This window comes from Mytilus californianus, unplaced genomic scaffold (genome assembly GCF_021869535.1).
Source record: "Mytilus californianus isolate M0D057914Y unplaced genomic scaffold, xbMytCali1.0.p SCAF_6, whole genome shotgun sequence".
Classification (NCBI taxonomy): Eukaryota; Metazoa; Mollusca; class Bivalvia; order Mytilida; family Mytilidae; genus Mytilus; species Mytilus californianus.
The window spans coordinates 55,321,846-55,340,795 of record NW_026262712.1 but is presented as its reverse complement, the minus strand read 5'-3'; the positions used below and the strand labels follow the sequence as shown (position 1 = coordinate 55,340,795).

The window sequence follows — 18,950 nt, the reverse complement described above, 5'->3', positions numbered from 1 at the left end:
ATTTACAAATGTAATGTCATTAGTACAGTTCAAAACATTTGCATGCAGTGGATAATTTATAACACACTGAGTAACGTTTCTTCAATGTCTTTATGATGAAACCGGCTACTTGTATATAATACACAATGCAGCAATTCTTCTTGAAATGTGTGGTCAGTTCTCAAACTATGTAATTGGCGAAATTGCAGCTCACAATCACTTGTTGTGGTAAGATTAGTTGAGCTTGCCACAAAAATGGTTTTGCACCTATTTCCCGAAATTTACTATGGTTTGACATAACTTAAAAGTAACGGTTATGTTACCTTCTAAGAAATACATATTCTTGGTGCACCGTGTATACACAAAGTCTCCTATCTAGAGGAAGAGTCTTTATATTTACAGTCGGTTCCTTATAACCAGGTTGGCTTTGTTTTTTAAGTCCATTCAAAACAAAAACAAAAATTATCCCTTCACTTTATGTACATGATTAATATTCATTAAATGAATTGATTGAGCTCAAGCTGCAATTGTCAAAGCTATTAACAAAGTAAGTTTTAATGTTAAATCTTTCAATTTCAAATATTTCACTGGTGATAAGGTACGCCAAAAATAAAGCACTTTACTAACATCCCATGTAGATTCATATATAGGTCTGGGTGGACGAAGATTAAAAATTCCTTTCATGTATCGTATCACCATTAAATGACGCCCTACTGCTATCCAAAGACAAAAGTGCCCCTCGAACCAAATTTAAACTACTGTATCCACGATTTCCTTCCTTTAATACAGTTATAAAAAAATCAAGCACTGTTCCTACAAAAATTTGAAAACAATTTATTTGTCTTTTGTTACAATATTTAAACCATTTTCTGATATACACTTGGTACTGTTTCTTTGTATCTAGATTCCAAGACGACATGAGTATGTGGACTGTTTCATGAAAAAATCCTCGTTCTCTGAATCTTCTCCTGACACTGGACATGCAATTAGTTTCCTTTTCATGTGTAAAGGATGAACAAACTGCGGATCGTGAGGAAGACTCAAAATATTATTGCTCTTTGGAAGAACGATTGAATTGTCTGTGAACAACTGCATGAGTCTTGGAAACCAGGTTTGTGTCTGCCATAAAAGAGCTAGTATTATTCCCTCTGGCACCGTCCTCTCTGATTTTGATAGGTCATTAGATTTCATAATCTGAAAGGAAGAGTCAAATAGACAAACAGAAAATTTAACCAATTTATACAAAAAGCATAAATAAATGCAGATAATGGATCTGGCTTCCAAGAACAGTATTTTTCTAATTGAAAATTAAATCTAGATGCAAACAAATACATTTCTGGCATTTCCATAACATACATAATTGGTCAAAACAGACCTTTTCAGTTGCCATTCTAACTTGTCATTAAATTCTCTAGATTTTTGTATCTTGATTCTAATTTGCATTCTCAAAGGCAAGAGGAGATGTTGCAACAATGATTAAAATAATATATATATATGTTCCCAGCTAACGTCCATCCAACCTGAACAGCAAGTAAGGTACATGTGTACATCATATTGGTCCTAGTGAAGGTTAGTCAGCAACATTAATCTCAACGCAGCAAATTCGCTGCCTGTCTTTGGTGGTAAGGTTGTGCAATACAATATTGTTGCGTGGCTGACTTGATGATTTAGTAGGGACGAATACAAAAATAAAAACAAATGTTAGGCACCGATCAAAAGATGCAATGCTAGTTCTCGATATAGAGCTATGTAAAACGTTAGCATTCTTACTCATTTCTTCTACATATCTGATAAAATAATGCAGGATCTGTCATTTTCCAGATAAAGAACATTCCAAATAAAACATTCATGTATATCATTCCAAAGTCGAACAGGTGTGATTAAAACTAAACCTTTGTCAACGATTTCTCAAAACATAGAATAGGCATTTTAAACTTGCATTGACCTTCAAATCTAACATAACACTGAATATGTGAACATATTTATAAAATGGTTTCGAGTTGGAAAAATAAAATGCTTCTTTATATTTTCAGAAGACATGAAACCAAAGTATGTAATCATTGTTTAACGAAAATATATTGTTTGGTGATATCTTATGTAATTTTTCACTGATTCATTTGAATGACAATTTCGTTATAGCTGTCAAACTAAGGTACACAATTTATGTTAAAATTAAAATATAATATTTTCTTAAATGAACTCGGATTATTTCTAAACCTCCTATAGTAGTTAGATAAATGTGGTTCTTTAATTAATCCCGTTTAGCGATATATCCCAAATGTTTCCTTTGTTACTGAATGTTTTTGATATCATGGTATTCTTTAAATATAGTATACAAATGGGTTACTTTTTTTTTCAAATTGTTTAGACTATGAAAGACAATGATTATATAGGCAACTGTCAACTGTTGGAGACTGTATGTATACCGTTTAATGTTGTTTGGTTGTTTGATTGCGGTTTTATTTAATATTCCCCACAACCTATTTTTATCAAAAATTCTTCTATCCATTGTTTTTACCATTCATCTGCAACTGGCCTGCAAATTATTTATTAAGTATTTAAAGTCATTCACTATTATCATAATTATTTTCGAAGGAGAAGGTATGATAATGTCTTTTGTTTGACCTTCGAATATGAAAAGCAAAACGTATTCCGAAATATTTTGGATGTTTGAAAGAAAGTTATATGTTACACATAATTATTCGTATTATTGATTTTTTCAACGAGCTTGCTTTAGGGCCCCAAACCTCTTAAATTTAGCGTAAATTGCACGAACTGTCAAAATAGCCTCTTTACAAAACATTGTCATTCTTTTGAGATAAGGGCTAAGGGTTTATCCGAACAGATATTTTGTTACAAGAGCAAGGCTGTCATTCGGTTAATCGAGTACTCTGTTCTATGATCAACATTTGAATAGAGTAACATAGGAGAAAAGTTTGCTTATGTATAAGATTTGTATATAAAAGAAATGTGGTACATGTGGTATGATCGCCAATGAGACAACTCTCCACCAAAGACCAAATGACATAGAAGTAATCAACTGAAAGTCATCGTACTATCTTCAACAATGAGCAAAACCCATACCGGACAGAAAGTTATAAAAGGTCCATAAATGAAAAAAATGTTAAACAATTCAAGCGAAAAACATAACGGCCTGATTTATGTACAAAACAATAGACGAAAAACAAATATGATATACAGTAACAAACTACAACCTCTAAATTACAGGCTCCTGACTTTGGACAGGCACATACCGAATGTGGCGTTTTAAAACATGCTTGCGGGCGCCCAACCATCCTTCTAACTAGATACAGTGGTGTAACACCACAACATAAGAACCAACTGTAAAAATCAGTTGAAAACTGCGTCCGTGTATGGAAGAAAACGTTCCGAGGCAGATAATAAAAAAATATATACAATATATTCAATTTTAAAATACACATTCGGCAATATTATCAAGATTTCTTTAAGATGCTATCATTATACCATTTGTCAAAATTAAGGCATTAAAGAATTTAAAAGAGGTTTCTTTTTTTTACTTGTTTTGTCGCAATAGATTGCTTCCCTACGATATGTTATCTATGAGAAAAAAAATCGTTCATTCATTGTGACACAAAGTATTGATTTTTTTGTGTTTTATTTGATTTGTTAACTTGGCAAGGCATTGTCAGTTTGTTTTCAACTTATGAGTTTGAATGTCCCTTTGGTATCTTTTGCCTCTCTGATTCAAAAGGTGCCGTCAAAAGAAAAATATTACAAAAATGTGTTAAGAAAAACACTTAGTTTTCTATACTCGTGAAAAATACAATTAATACATATGTAAATGAAATTCATGTATAACAGTACCGTTTTTTAAAATTTCCACATTTACTGAAAAAAAAACCAATTAACCTTTCATTATTCTAAAAGCGGCGACTGTACTTCAAATTAGTATGCATTAAGGAACGTCTTAATAGTGCAGAAAAAAATTGGCATGTAAACTGGCGCTCGTTTTGTACAGAACATGACTGCAATATAAAAACAAGGAGATAGGTATGATTGCCAATGAGACAACTATCCACCAAAGTTCAAATAAAAGGGATGTAAGCAATTATAGGCAACCGTTCGTCCTTCAAGTCTTGTTTTGAGTTATAGATAAGCGAATGGATATTTTAACTTCATGTACTCATCATTATACTATTTATTGATACAACAATAAAGAAAAAAATATCTGGCTGTGTACTAGACAAATACCTAGAGTCAGGTTATAATCAATAGTCCATTGGCAGGCATGTCATCCGCTTTGTACATCACTACAATACATAATCAATCAGCTTTTGCTGTGACCCAGACGATAACATGACATCCCACACTCGGATCGATTAGGCTTACACGAGGCAACAATAGTAACAGCTGTCTCAATGCTAATTTGTTCATGCCTTAATATGCGTTTATTTGATTTTATGAAAAATTGTTCTACCAGGTAAAAAGATATATTTTCATATTAAAAAAAAGATGAGTTTCAGTATCGAGAAATTACTACGGTTTTCGTAATACAATTAACGCCAGTCTCATATGCAGAAATGATACATGTTATGTGTTATTGTTACTTTGGTAGTTATTATTTGTTATCAAGTATATGTTGGATGAAAAATATTTAACGTTACAAATATGCAGTTTTGCAAGCAGAGAATCCAGATGAACACAACGTGTAGAAAATATATCAGGTTTGATCATTTAAATTGCCATATTTTGTATATGTTGAATTCGAATTGAAAAGACAAGCCTAATCAAAATGAGAAAAGTTTTACATGCATTCACAAAACACAGATATGTATTCGAAAGCTTTAGATAGGTCCATTGAATATTATTTTTAGTATTTGAAGTACAACTTCTAGATGCGAAATTAAGATCTGACTTTAAAATTCCAAATAGACAGTAAATGGACGACGGTTTGATTTATTTAATTCTTTAAGCAATGCAATACATCTTGACGGGAAAATTGTTTGAGCTGCCCATATCAGTTAAAAAAATGAAAATAACAAAAATACCGAACTCCAAGGAAAATTCAAAACGGAAAGTCCCTTATAAATGGCAAACTTAAAAGCTCAAACACATCAAACGAATTAAAAACAACTGTCATATTCCTGATTTGGTACAGACATTTCCTAATGTAGAAAATGGTGAATTAAAACTAGTTTTAAACGGTACTGTGAGACAGGTGTTACCAGTAAAAGAGGACGAAGTCCGCATAACGAATTTTCTTATCATTGTATGGCTGTCCCTATTTTTTTAGTTTTTTGGGTAATCAGGTATACACATTTGCGGGCAATCGTTTGACTACCAACATAGCACTGGCAGTTACAAGAACAGGAACAGGATAATGTGAAAAATTATTGATTTTGAGCTCATATTGATTTTATATTTATTTTTCTTTTTATTGGTTTTTATATTTATTTTTCGTTTTATTGATTTGCTACAATTGTTGAGGACGTATTCATATAACAGTACATTGTACATGCATTTTAGTATTTTAGGGAATTTGGTCGTTGTACTAGTGTCACCAAAGATATTTAAAGTTCAAACGTTTCTGCAACATACATTGTTTAAATATTTGGCAATATATGAACAATGTATAGATATATGCAAAGTTGATTGTTTTCCTTAACAGGGAACTTCTTGTTACTGTACTGCTAAACCACGCATATCACAACTGAATACTTTCTGTAAGAGCAATCATAAAGAAAGTTTAAAAATCTACAAACGTAAGTTACTTTAATCTAAATTAATTATTTTTGTTATACAGTCTTTTTTATAATATGAGGCTTTTGATACTGTGAAAGAAGACGAGGTCTGTAAAAATAAATTATTTTAATACCGAATGTTCTTGCAAAATAAATTCTACAAACAATTGTACTAAGGCCATCATTTTTTGTTTTAAGTTTTACAAATCATAGTATTAAGAAAAACCATTCTAACGTAAAAACAATCCGTATATTTTGAAATGCCTTTATCATTGGCGTCATGACTGAAGGCTTAACTATATATAACTTTTTATTATGCAAATTCACAGAAACGCATCCTACTTTAGTAATGTTATGAATTTTATTTATGACGTCTTTTTCAATGGTAACAAAGAAACGCCATACTCTTGTTAAGTTTTTCTTTTATTTTAAAGCATTGTTTAATTAAAAATATTTTAATTTATACTTTAAAAGACGAAATCGGCTTATAATGAAGTTATTCGTGATACAAAAGTATGCCTGATCTTGATAACCTCCACAGAAAAAGTAAAATAACAAAAATACCGAACTCCAAGGGGAATTCGAAACGGAAAGTCCTTTATAAAATGGCACAATCAAAAGCTCAAACACATCTAACGAATTGAAAAAAAATCTGTCATAGTCCTGACTTGATACAGGCATTTCTTTATGTAGAAAATGGGGGATTAAACCTGGTTTTATAGCTAGCTAAACCTCTTCCTTGTATGACAATCCATTATATTGACAACAATGTGTGAACATTCCCTTTTTGAACTTGGATATCATCTGTTTTTGCAAAATGTAAATACTTTCTACATGTACATTATTGACAACAATGATCAAAACAAACAGACATAGTAGGTAAAAACGTCAAAAATTGGGGTACAGTTGTCAACATTTTTATATAATCTTAATCACTATAAAAAAAAATAACTGTTTCAACAAAGAAACAAAACAAACCATTTTGTTTGCTATTAAATCGTATGATGAATAAGCACGCGGTTCATTTTATTACGTACACAACCATACTTAATTAAAAATAATCACCCTTGTACTATTGTCATTATCATTTTAATAATGAAATATATAAATTTCGAGAAATTATATGACTTAAAACATGGCAGAGGCATTAAATAGGACAACAACAGGGTAATGCTGAAGCGCAACTGTTAGAAAAAAAAGTTCAAAATTTTGAATTCATTTGATAATATATTGATATCACAAAAAGATCGCTAAAACTGAGCCTGTAATCCCATACATCCTTTTCTTCTTGTTGTATTACTTTTATGATTATTATGATTATTATTACCATCGTCATTAATAGCTAAAGTATTTGTACTCCTACTTTTTAAAAATATATCAAGGACCATGGTTCTTAATTTTCAAAAAGGAAAGACAAAAAAAGCTTAGTTTTAATTTTTGTGGAACGTTATCATATTTTCAATCCATACGAATTTTTAAAATTTTTAGATATAACATAGTTTTCGCCTACCTGTACTACTTTGGTATTTTTCAGATTTCTTTGTACACAGCCAGTTTCAATAATGGGGCGCTGTTTCAGTAAACAAGACATCGAAACATATGTAAGATGTTGACTTTTATATGTTTCAATATCTCTAAGTATTACCTTTTTTTAGAGAAAGTAGTAGATGTATATGTATGAAGATGCAAAACATTGTCTATTAGTTGCCTTTAACATTGATGGTATATTTGTTCATCATATCAAGTTAAAACATTATTCACTTAAGATGATTTATGTTGAAATCAAATGATTTCATTTTTACTACCACGAGTAGACAATGTTTTCGTGTTTGCATTATTTAATGGCACATTTTGTAGAATTTTTAAATTTGAAGTTTATAAACAAATGTTATTGTATTCGTTAAGGGGCAAAGTAGTTCACCGTTGTTTTATACTTGTTACTAGTCAAAGGCAAATTCTAAAAGGGGAAGTCTTTACAAACTGACAAAATCAAACGCTATCAATCAACGGAACAAGTGATAACTAACTGCCATATTCCTGACTTTGTACAGGCATTTCCCGAAGACAATGATGGATTAAAGTTGGTTTTTAAGCTAGGTCAACCTTACACTTGTATGGCAGTTTGTTTATAGTTCCATTATATTAACAAAATTGAGTAAGTAATTCTAAAAGACAAAAAAAGATTAATGTGACAAAAATTAGGATCCAGCACCCACAACTGCGTAAAGATACATCACAAACATACACATTAATTAAAAATAGACGCCAACAAAAAAGTGAAGTTGATCATATTATTAATTCCATGGATGCCAGGTTTACGCTTGGCATGCGTTTCGTCTACACAATATTCGCAAGTGACGAAAAATTGACAATGACGTCAACATTTTTTTGTGGTTGATTGCATATACCTTATATGGTATACACTATTTCAGGAAAGTAAGAAATAAGTAGATATAAATACAAAGGTATAATAAGTAGAATCAACACACTTAATTGTTTTAACCAATTCTGACAGAGTGTCTATTTCAACATTTTTCTCGTTTTGCCCATGGTTTAGCGTAATCCTCCACATAATCTATCATGTGTCTATAATGATTTTAAAGTTTTGATTCCAATTTATTTGTTTTGGCTCCCTAAATGAATATCATCTTCTTGAGATGTTCGTGTTGAATTTTAGATCACCAGTAATTGCATGGCCAGAGGGCTTCTTGATATATGGAAAAAGACAAATCACATGTAAGAGGGGTTTTTAAGTATTCTTCTTAATCTAAATCCTGCAATGCTTGTTTATAATTAAATATTTTAGTTGCAATAGATTTGGTGTAACTATAGGAGACAATAGGAACAGACTGATTTTGAAAATAAAGCGGAATTGCAGATGCTACTATTTTTGACGAAGAACATAACCGATGTTTATAGTCTCGATAGCATTCATTAGAAAAAAATGTTGAAAGGAATTTCCCATTATCATTGTGTAACGCGGTTCTGATCTTACTGGCTGAAATATACGAGATTTGGGTATATCACATATTGGACGCACTAGTCTGTATATCGGTATAAGCATATTTATGCATCCTTTTTCAAAGTCATAACCTCTTAAACATGTTCAAACGTTAACAAGCAGTGACAATAGAATGGTGTGAATGTTATAATATAACTCAAGCGGATGATGGAGAGAAGGGCATCAAATCTCTCCACCAAAATATAATCTAGATTTGGAAGATATTTTAACAGTAGAACGCTGGTAATATGTTTGACCATGTCTACGTTTGGATCTTAAGTTAGTCATGAATAAACGCATTACATCCACATCACTGATTGCTGGACTAGACAAGTTTCCGACATATTTGGTGGTATTATTACAACCGTATGACATTGCAGTACCTAATTCCTTTCTTTCTATTTATTCGAAAAGGCGTACTGAGTATCGAGCCATTAGTATGGTGATAATTTCTTTCAGTGATGCGTACTTCAAGAATACAGAAGGATTCTGGTCCGGTTAGTTAACATGGTTATACAAAATCCTGAATGGCGGATTTTTCATTATTAGACCGGTGTTTATTCATCCTATGCAAAACTATGGTAAATAATGATGAACTGCATAGGAATAATTATCAGCAGGAAAATTTGCCTTAACTCAGTACAGGAATAATGGCCTTACATGATGGTTTTAACACATATTTTTGTTTCTATGCGGAAACGTTTAAAAAAATGTGCAAAGAGTAAATTCTAAATAACCAAAAGGATTAGCAAAATAACATTAACAAAACCAAGATGTATAGTTAACAATGCCCATTGAACCTTAATGTTTATCTATTTTGATTTTGATATCAGTTTTATGCACATATGACAGAGATAGCCAAACATGCTCCTTGGAGTTTATAACTTTATTTTATTTTCAAACTTTTGAACGAGCGTTGTGTATGTGGAATTCAGTCCATTACATTTTGCATGTAAATTCTTAATAAATGAACATTTAATAAAGGCAACAGTAGTATACCGGTGTTCAAAAGTCAAAAATCGATTGAGAGAAAACAAAATTAAACATGTTAAAAAGAATTTAAATTTTACAGCGATGTACATATTTTATCCCATTCGATGTTATAGGCTATTAGTCCAAGTTGATACGATATTCCAGGGTTAGTATTTCCTATCAAGATTTAAATGATTTTTCCATTCCATGCTATTGACTATTCTCCCAGTTGATACGATATTCCAGATGTTGTATGTCCCATCACGATTTTCCTGATAGAGGGTTCCTGCTCACATGGAAGCTATCAAACCAAGAGTTCAAAGTGGTGAAGTTGAAATCATCCCTTCGTAAAATTTATGGAAGTCATCATGAGTTGGTTGACCGTTATGGAATATCCGTTTCACAAATGTCGTGACTACAATCCCGTAACCTTTTCCCCGAATGTGACCTACCGAATTAAACTTAATACCTGGTTTGTAGAACATGAACAACACGACGACTGCCAAATGTGGATCAGGATCTGCTTACCTTTCTGGAAGTGGATCAGGATCTGCTTACCTTTCTGGAACACGTGAGATAACCTCCAGTTTTTATTGAAGTTCTTGTGCTCAGTTCTTAGTTTTCTTTGTTTTATTTTGTGTAGTATCGTTTGTCTGTTGGTCGTTTTCTCTTTTTATCCATTGCACTATCAGTTTTCTTTCGACTTATGAGTTTGAATGTCCCTTTGGTATCTTTGGCCTCTCTTTTTGAGGACTGTTTCTTACTAAATAAAAGTTGTATGTATTATGCAATTGCATCATTGTGCTTTTTATATACATGTATACGTCACAGTCCAAATTGGAATTCAGTAGAATCGATTATCTGGATATCCCAATTCTATCTACAGTAGATAATGGAAATCTAATAAGTACTAGATTCTATTAAGTATAAGTCGAAATTCCAAATTTCTACTTGTAAAAATTAGAATTCCAATTTGAACTGGTAGAATTTAAATTCTACTGAATTCCATATTGTTCTGTAACATATATACCCTTTACTATTTAGACTGCCACTGGAGGAATATCTAAAAATATTGTCGACCTTCAAAACGTTGTTAAAGAGTCGGCTTGGAAATGGTACAGCGATCGTAGACAAAAGGATTTTCCAACGGCAGTAAAAAAGGTTCGGTTAGATTTTGATTGGACAGGTGTAAAGTTCATTCCAACGAATCTAAAATATTCAGATCCAAGAACAGTTCAATATGAATCAAATATTTTATTTGAATCAGTATTCAAAAATAATAGCAACAAAGAGCAACACCATTCCTTGAAAACTGAACAACAGACTACAGGAACTTGCACGAGCTCAATAACAAAAGGTTATACGACTGGCTTCAATGTTGGCCTGACACTATCTGCTCCTGCCGATATAGCAGAGACGACATGTGGGTTTTCTAAAGGTTTCTCAGTTGAAAATACGTTGGTTAATGAAGATCAAAGAACAATGACTTGGTCAGCAGAAGGTATGTTGTTAGTTGAAAAGCAATCTATGCTTACTGCAAAACTTCAAATAACATAAAAGCAAAGTTCGTATACTTTTACTACTAAGGTTGCAGTAAAAGGAGAAGTTATAGTTAAGTTCTACGAAAGAAAAAACAACAGATATCTGATGGAATACAGAGCACCAATAAGAACAATATTAGTTCAAAAGAAAGATAAGTTTACAGATGCAAAAGGTGAAATATTTGTAGAAGACATCGATGGAACAGCTTATGTGAAAGTTGAAGGGAAATGCATTTTCAAATATGGTATCAAACAAGAAATTATTATAAACCAGAACAGTAATGAAGAACAAATTGCTTTGTCCTGAAATTTGAACTAACAATGCAGATGCTAATTCCTACATTCTACTGACGTAATGCATGTCTTAATCCGAATATGTCGTTTTTAAAGTGGTGGAGGTTTTCATGTTATACTTTCTTTGTTGGTTCTAAAGTTTTAAATACATTTACAACACATCTCGCAAAAGCAATACACTAAATTACTGACACTATACACAAGTAAAATACAAGTTGATGACATATTGGCATAAAGTTTATGCACAACATACATGTACACTTTAGGAATCCAGAAATGCAAGGTTACATATATTGCTAAGACGGCAGTCTATATAATATCATTTATCGAGTATGATAAACTATGACTTTTTTTAATTATATCAATCATTGTCTGCCAATTAACCTAGTGTACATGTTCCTTTAATTCTTCAGCTTTCACACTGTTAATTATAAGCCTTTCAGTCTAAATCAGAAAAGCGCTTCGAACGCATCAATTGTATTTTTTTAATATATGCTCGAAATTAGTTAGCTGTTCTATCTCGATTATCCCCTTGGTAATTCCACTCTCGTATTTCACTATTTTTAAAATACATCAAACGGCTTTGATAGTTTAATAAGGAAAAACTCTCATCGGAAAGACTGATTCAGATATTGAAACCGAATCTCGAATTTTGAACTCATATACTAAAGTTTAAATAATTTTTCCAGGACGTAGAATTTCAAGTTGACCAATATGGCCGTAACATGGTTAATATGTATATAAACACCTATACTCTAAATACAATGAAATGACATGACTGTGATGTTTCACCTGTTCAGTAGTCAGCATATTTGTGTTGACATTAAGAACTATTGATATGTTATGTTTTACAAATTTATTGTTTATTAAAAGTTGAATAATTATAATCACTTACAATTTTTATCGTCACACAAGATTGCATTTGGCAAGCATTCAGCTTAAGTGCTCGTAAAAATCGAGTATGAAATGGCATTACATGGTTTGGTTTGAACGCCACTAATGAGTTTTATATATGTAAAACGTGTATCAACAACACAAATTATAAACCGGGTTGCTTTGATGAGCTTTTTATATACGAGATGGAGAAAGGAAATTGATAATTAATATATTATTTCTCCCTTTAATTCTAAATTTAATTAAAACATATATGTCATAAATGTTCTAGATTTATTTTCCTCCTGAGTTGTCCCATTGAGTTAAAGTTAAACAAACGTTGTTTGTTAAATATGCAGTTTTGCATATCGTATTAAAACAGTCTTTCCTTATTAGTTTCTTTAATGCTACAATTTGGCATTTAACTTTGTTAAGTAATTCAAACTAACATTAATTTCATCCCGGCTAGCATAATTCATTTATATATGCCTGCTGAGATTAGTAAGCTATTTAGGATCAATAATCGTTCGGGGCACTACCCCTAACTGATCCTTTTACATTTACATTTTTCTGAGGGTTGATGTATCATTCACAGAATCGTAATGCTCAAGTTCAGACAGTACAGACGGACTTTTGTGGAACATATTACACTTTTAGTGTGGCTGATTAAAAGAGGGGCGAAAAATACCAGAGGGACATTCAAACTCATAGATCGAATATAAACTGACAACGCCATGACCATTAAAGTAAAAGACAAAGAGACAAATAATAAAACACAAGACACAACATAGAAAACTAAAGACTAAGCAACACGAACCCCACCACAAACTGGGGGTGACCTCTTGTGCTCCGGAAAAGTAAAAAGATCCTGCTCCACATGTAGCACCCGTATATATAGCTGTAACGTTAGATATATATATATATTATTGCTGTTAAAAGTATTGTGTAACGTCTAAGGAAACCTAACTGATAATGCAATTAGTAAGAATAATTATGCGATGTGAAAATATTTTACAACTTTTAAATCATAACAGGAGATATATCTGATGAAGAAATATCTAATGACTCATGAGGAGAATCGATATATATCGACCCAATTGTAAGATTATAAAATCAACATATACATACCGTTTATATTACAAAAGCCTGTACCAATATCGAACGCTTATTGCATAATATAAAACAATCAGAGAAATTCAATATATTTAGTTATAAAGTATGGACATACGCCTGTTTAACATTTACGTAATTTAAAAAAAATGAATTAATAGAAAAACTACTGAAATTATCAGCTCTAAAACAGGTAACTAAGAGAGTCAATTATTTTGTTTTAAATTGTTAAATATAAATACGTCATTTTTGAAATAAAATTAGGAATGGAAATGGAGAATGTGTCAAAAAGACAACAAACCCAACCAAAAAGTTAAAAAAAAAAAAATTAAAACTTTGAAAACACACTTTACATATTGTGGGAGCAAGAATTGATATCTACTTAAAACGAAGGCTAATCTATTAAATCTCTTTCGTATCTATTCCAATCTACAGAACTCATTAACACTGTCTGTCAAAACTACTCATACTGTTTAGATGTTTACAAAGTGTTGTTTCTTCTAGCATTATCATTATAGCTCAAATAACATGATATGGGTGCTGACAACGGTTTCCTCTTTTAACAATGTTTAAACCTTCATTTATAGACGTATTTCCAAATGTCTTTTGGCAACATTGAATTATCTGCTTATTGAACATGTAAAGGCAAGTAATGAAGACATGCACGATGATGTGATCTACGACTAACGTGTTAAGAGAGTTCTGATAATGTCATTAAATTGTCGAGCCCTTTAAATCAAACTATAAGAGAGTGTGTATTCTATAAAGCAAGTATTTTGCATTTAATGATTTTTAAAATAAAATAACATAATAAATGGGTCATTAGATGTCTTTAAATTTTGTTGATATTACATGTCATATTCCACTGATAGGTTTTAAAAATGGGGGCTAACAATTGGTTATTTTTGCATGAAGTACAGAAATTCAAACATGTACAAAACATTTGTCTTTTCGTCGTTTACGTGGTTTATGTAACGTTCATTGACCGCAGTGTTACAAATCTTTATAGAAAACCGTCTATTTACTGATCCCAACATATCTGAAGTTGAACTTAAAGGATTCACTTGTAATTGTCTTGCTGAAGGTAAATCCAGATAAGTGTGTTGGACGGTTATTAAGAATAATAAGCAAACACACACCAACACGCACAGTAACGCTTAGTTTAAAAGAAAGTCCGAGTCTGGTGTCAGAAACAGTAGCAGAAGAAACTAAGCCTAATGACCATGATCAACATCAATTATGAATGAACTTCTAGGAGTAACTGACATGCCAGATCAAACCCCTATACATCTGTTCAAAATATTATGTTTTCAACATATAAAAATCAATCGTTAATACCCCCGTCGGAGGTTTAGTATCATGCCATCATGAATATACGAGAAGAACATAGGCCGTTTCATGCCAACACAAGGTTTTAGAATATATGTTCGATGAAAAAACCCTAAGGGTGAATCAATATTAACTATGCAAAATCCATCTTTAATGACTAGGCACCAGTATCGTAACTATATTCCTTGTGCAAAAGTATATGTACAGGAAACTGAGAAAAAAAAGGAAAAACCCACCCTATTCCCGTATAAAACATAAAATACAATTTTAAAATTAAGTTCACTCTTAAGGTAGCACAATACAAATATTTTTTCACCCCCAATCAGACAACTTTAAACTGATGTAATTTCTTTCATCCAGCTTTAAATTTTATAAATGAGGTACCAAAAGAAAGAAGAAAGATTAATCTTTAAAATGGTGAAAACGTCAATTTGACATAATTATTACATAATTAATTATTATGTAATTAGTTGCTATATTGAGATGTCCACACTTGAATGAAAATAGCTTCTTTGTTATGCATAGCATCCCAAAATATTTTATAGATTCTTGTATAACACAGATTGACCTCCAAAAGGGTGTCTCATACACCTTCAATGAAGTTTGCAACCTAAATTCATATGAGATCACTAAATTTAATTGGGTATAAAATTTGTTCTATTGGGAATCTGAGACACTCTTTTGAAGATAACTGGTCAAGGAACAACATGTGTGAAAATCAGACATATAGGGGCACCCATCTAGGAGCTTGATTCATTTAAAACTACATTTTCACGACATAAATGAATGTGTTACAATTGAATAAATAAGGATTTTCCTACGTGTACCTCATTAACTTCAATATAATTCACACATGTACCATTGGGATATTTCAGGATTGGCCTTCAATCATAAATCAATTAGGTTTTGACCAGTAAGAAAGCATTCAATTTCAGCAATTCTAAATATATAGAGAAAATGCACACCCTATGCATCAAAAACCAGATCTGGCGGGAGATGTTATATCATTATTGACCTTTTTGTAAGTCAGCTGCTACTGATATGGTCAAAACTCCGCCCACCATGATAAATCTTTACTACTAATGATCTCAGAAGTTTAATTACACATTGCATTTACTTTTTTCAATATGGATTTCATTCATTTAGTACATAACATAATATATTTTGTTTTTTTATTGTTACAAAAAGTTAGTTATGCATGTGTACACAAAATGATCAGTTGGTCAGTTTAGGGGATCCTTATTGGGGATTTTTAGAATTGTAATTGTATACAAGGACAATATGGTGTTTTAAACAAAGTAGATTTTGTTCGATTTTGCAGTTTGAAAATGAAATATTTAATTTGTATTTTCTTTTAAAAAGAATTCACATCTAAACATTCTCCCCCAAGAAATTCCAGTAGATTAATTGTTATACAATTACATTTGTTTAATTTCTGTACATTTATATTTTGATTCCCTCTATATCTCCAAATTGTTACTTTGTTTTTTTTTTCTCCTAGCAGCTCCATTAATGAAATGTATTTTTATTTGGAATTCATTATCTTCATTTTTCCATTAATCCCTAATTCACCTCTTTTTCGTAATTGTTAATTGTATTGCTGGTCAGTGGTCATAAAACTATCAAATGATTCTATTGATTAACCATAAAGTACTGCCCACATGTTCTTATCTTGTATCAGTCTGACAGGTGCATTTGTTTATAAAACTAATTATCATCAAAACTCATTAACAGTTCAAGATATGTAAATGAATTTTTCTTCTGTGGTTTTGGAATATTGAGAAGTAACAAAAGCAGCTGAAAATGAAATTTTGATAAAATTTAATTGCTTTTGTATTGTGCTACCTTAACAATAACATTATGTAAATTACATACAAATCTTAAACTTTTACTATGAACTTTAAAACAAATAAATAAACTGTCAGTTAAAGATTGATCTTTTTCATCGCCCGTGTATAAGCAACTTATTTGTCAAGTTATCTTGTAATTATATTTGCTCAAGTAAATCGACTCTACAATTTTTTAACGTGCAATGAATTGTGTCTGCTCACGAATTAAATTATCAAATTTGATCTTAAATATTTTCTTTGTGTGAACACATCCCATGTGATACATTACCAGTTAAAAGGTCATTTATCACACAAGATTTAATCAAATTACAGATGTTATCGTTTCGGTACATTAAGCTTCTATAATACAATTAACACTACGTGAACTTATCTATACACAATCATAGCATCAAAGATTATAATTACCTAGCTAAATCTATCATTGGTTAAACTGAGAAGTAACATGAGTAGTTAAATAATAACTTTAAACAAATATTTAACTTTACGGCATATTACTATAAAAAAAAAAGCATTGCATGCGTATATACATGTAGTTTAAATAATACATATGTGTTGTTTAAAGAATATAATTATCGTCTTATTTTCTAGGTTACAAAAATTAATTCAAATAAGGAAATACAGAAGGTAAAAAGACAGCAGTGTACAATCTATGGCTTTGGTATTTAACGTACATTTCATAAACGCGTTCAGCAAGAATAGATGTTGTTCATATTTTGCACGTGAAGTATTTATTTTTAAAGCTGTAACATAAAAATCAAATGCGTCAATTAAAGATTTCTTTTTTTTTTCTTATTAAGTTTCCGATTACCAAGTATTTTCTATATTTGCAATAACAGAAATCGATAAGGGGAAACCAAATTTGTTATACGAATTGTCTGATCATCATTGAAATCGCATTTTAAATCGTGTTCATAAAATATAAATTTATAAAATAACAATAACACTGCTTACACTATGCAAACGTACAACAACAGAAGCTAACTGCTGGATTTGTTGGCAATGTCCTTTATTCTGAATGAAATAGGACAGTCTCCTCTACACATAAACTGGAAAAACATAAAAATGTTTACTTAAGGATGTTTGCTCCTCAAATTCAAAATAACAAGACAGTTTTCCTATGTGGTTTTTTTTAGAGTTCATTCATAGGCAAGTCAAAAAATAAAAAAAAATATATAGGTCCGTGTGCTTATTTTTCCGTACCGCAGCCCTATATTGTTCATGATTATGGCTTATTGATAAAAATCTGCCTTTTCCAGAAATCTGTATATGTACATTTGAAGATACAAAAAACAATCATTTCAATAAGTATGAACACTTTTTATTTAAATAATGCTGAAAAACATGTCATTGTTTCATTTTACACAAAGTTTTTTGTAAACAAGTCATTTGTCACAGTTATTTACCTGCTTGATTTCATAAAAAACAAGAAAGTACGGGAAAACATATTACATCCAACAAAACTCTTTGAAACATCGTTTTAAAATAACAAGAAATTTACAATAATTTCTGAAATTTTTCATTAGGTCTTAATCTTGAAATTTATAAAGAAAAAAGTATAGGTCCGTGTGCAAAATTTTGAATTAGAGCCAAAAAATAACAAAAAGTACGGGAAAATGTATAATATTCAACTAAATTCTTTTTAAAGCACCTTTTAAACCAACAATAAATTAATAATTATTTCAGAAATTGTGTATTACATCATATTCTTGAAATTTAGAAAGAAAAAAGTATATATCTGTGTGCATAATTTTGAATTCGAGTCAAAAATTTACAAAAAGTACGGGAAATTGTATATCATTCAACAACATTCTTTGAAAGGCACCTTTTATACTAACAAGAAATTGACAGTTATTACAGAAATTGTGTATTAACTCTTATTCTTAAAATCTATGGAGAAAAAAAAAGATTGGTATGAAAAATTTTGAATGATGCCTATAAACAGTGATAAAAACCTAAAATATTTCATAAAAAAGTACGGGAAAATCTTAAAACTTTGACTTTTTTCCTCTATACTGTTTATAAAAAAAAATCAAAGATCACTTTTGTGAGTAGAAATTTAAAACTTATCTTAAATAATATATAATTAACATGAACAAAACTTCTTTTGAGTATATTGCCTCATTTCAATATAATAATTTTACTATGATGGTGGTCATAGAGAATTTTTAATTTGATGCCAAATTTACAAGTACATACGTTATTAGTAGTTTACAGTATGAGTTATAAATCTAGTAATTAAATACACTATTCATGTTAAAGCAAGAGTATAATATTGTTC

The 18,950-nt window shown here is 30.8% G+C and overlaps 1 long non-coding RNA gene across 3 annotated transcripts; it reads left to right on the top strand.

Moving 5' to 3' along the window:
* The first annotated feature begins 1,058 nt into the window (after positions 1 to 1,058).
* On the top strand, positions 1,059 to 12,667 carry LOC127705721 (uncharacterized). 3 transcript variants are annotated; one of them, XR_007983945.1, is made up of 4 exons: positions 1,059 to 1,090; positions 5,630 to 5,723; positions 7,237 to 7,303; positions 10,720 to 12,667. It is a non-coding gene; the product is annotated as an uncharacterized LOC127705721 (long non-coding RNA). The 3 variants fall into 3 exon arrangements; XR_007983944.1 differs by lacking the exon at positions 1,059 to 1,090 and adding an exon at positions 4,462 to 4,685; XR_007983943.1 differs by lacking the exon at positions 1,059 to 1,090 and having other exon boundaries at positions 5,265 to 5,723.
* The last annotated feature ends 6,283 nt before the right edge of the window (positions 12,668 to 18,950 follow it).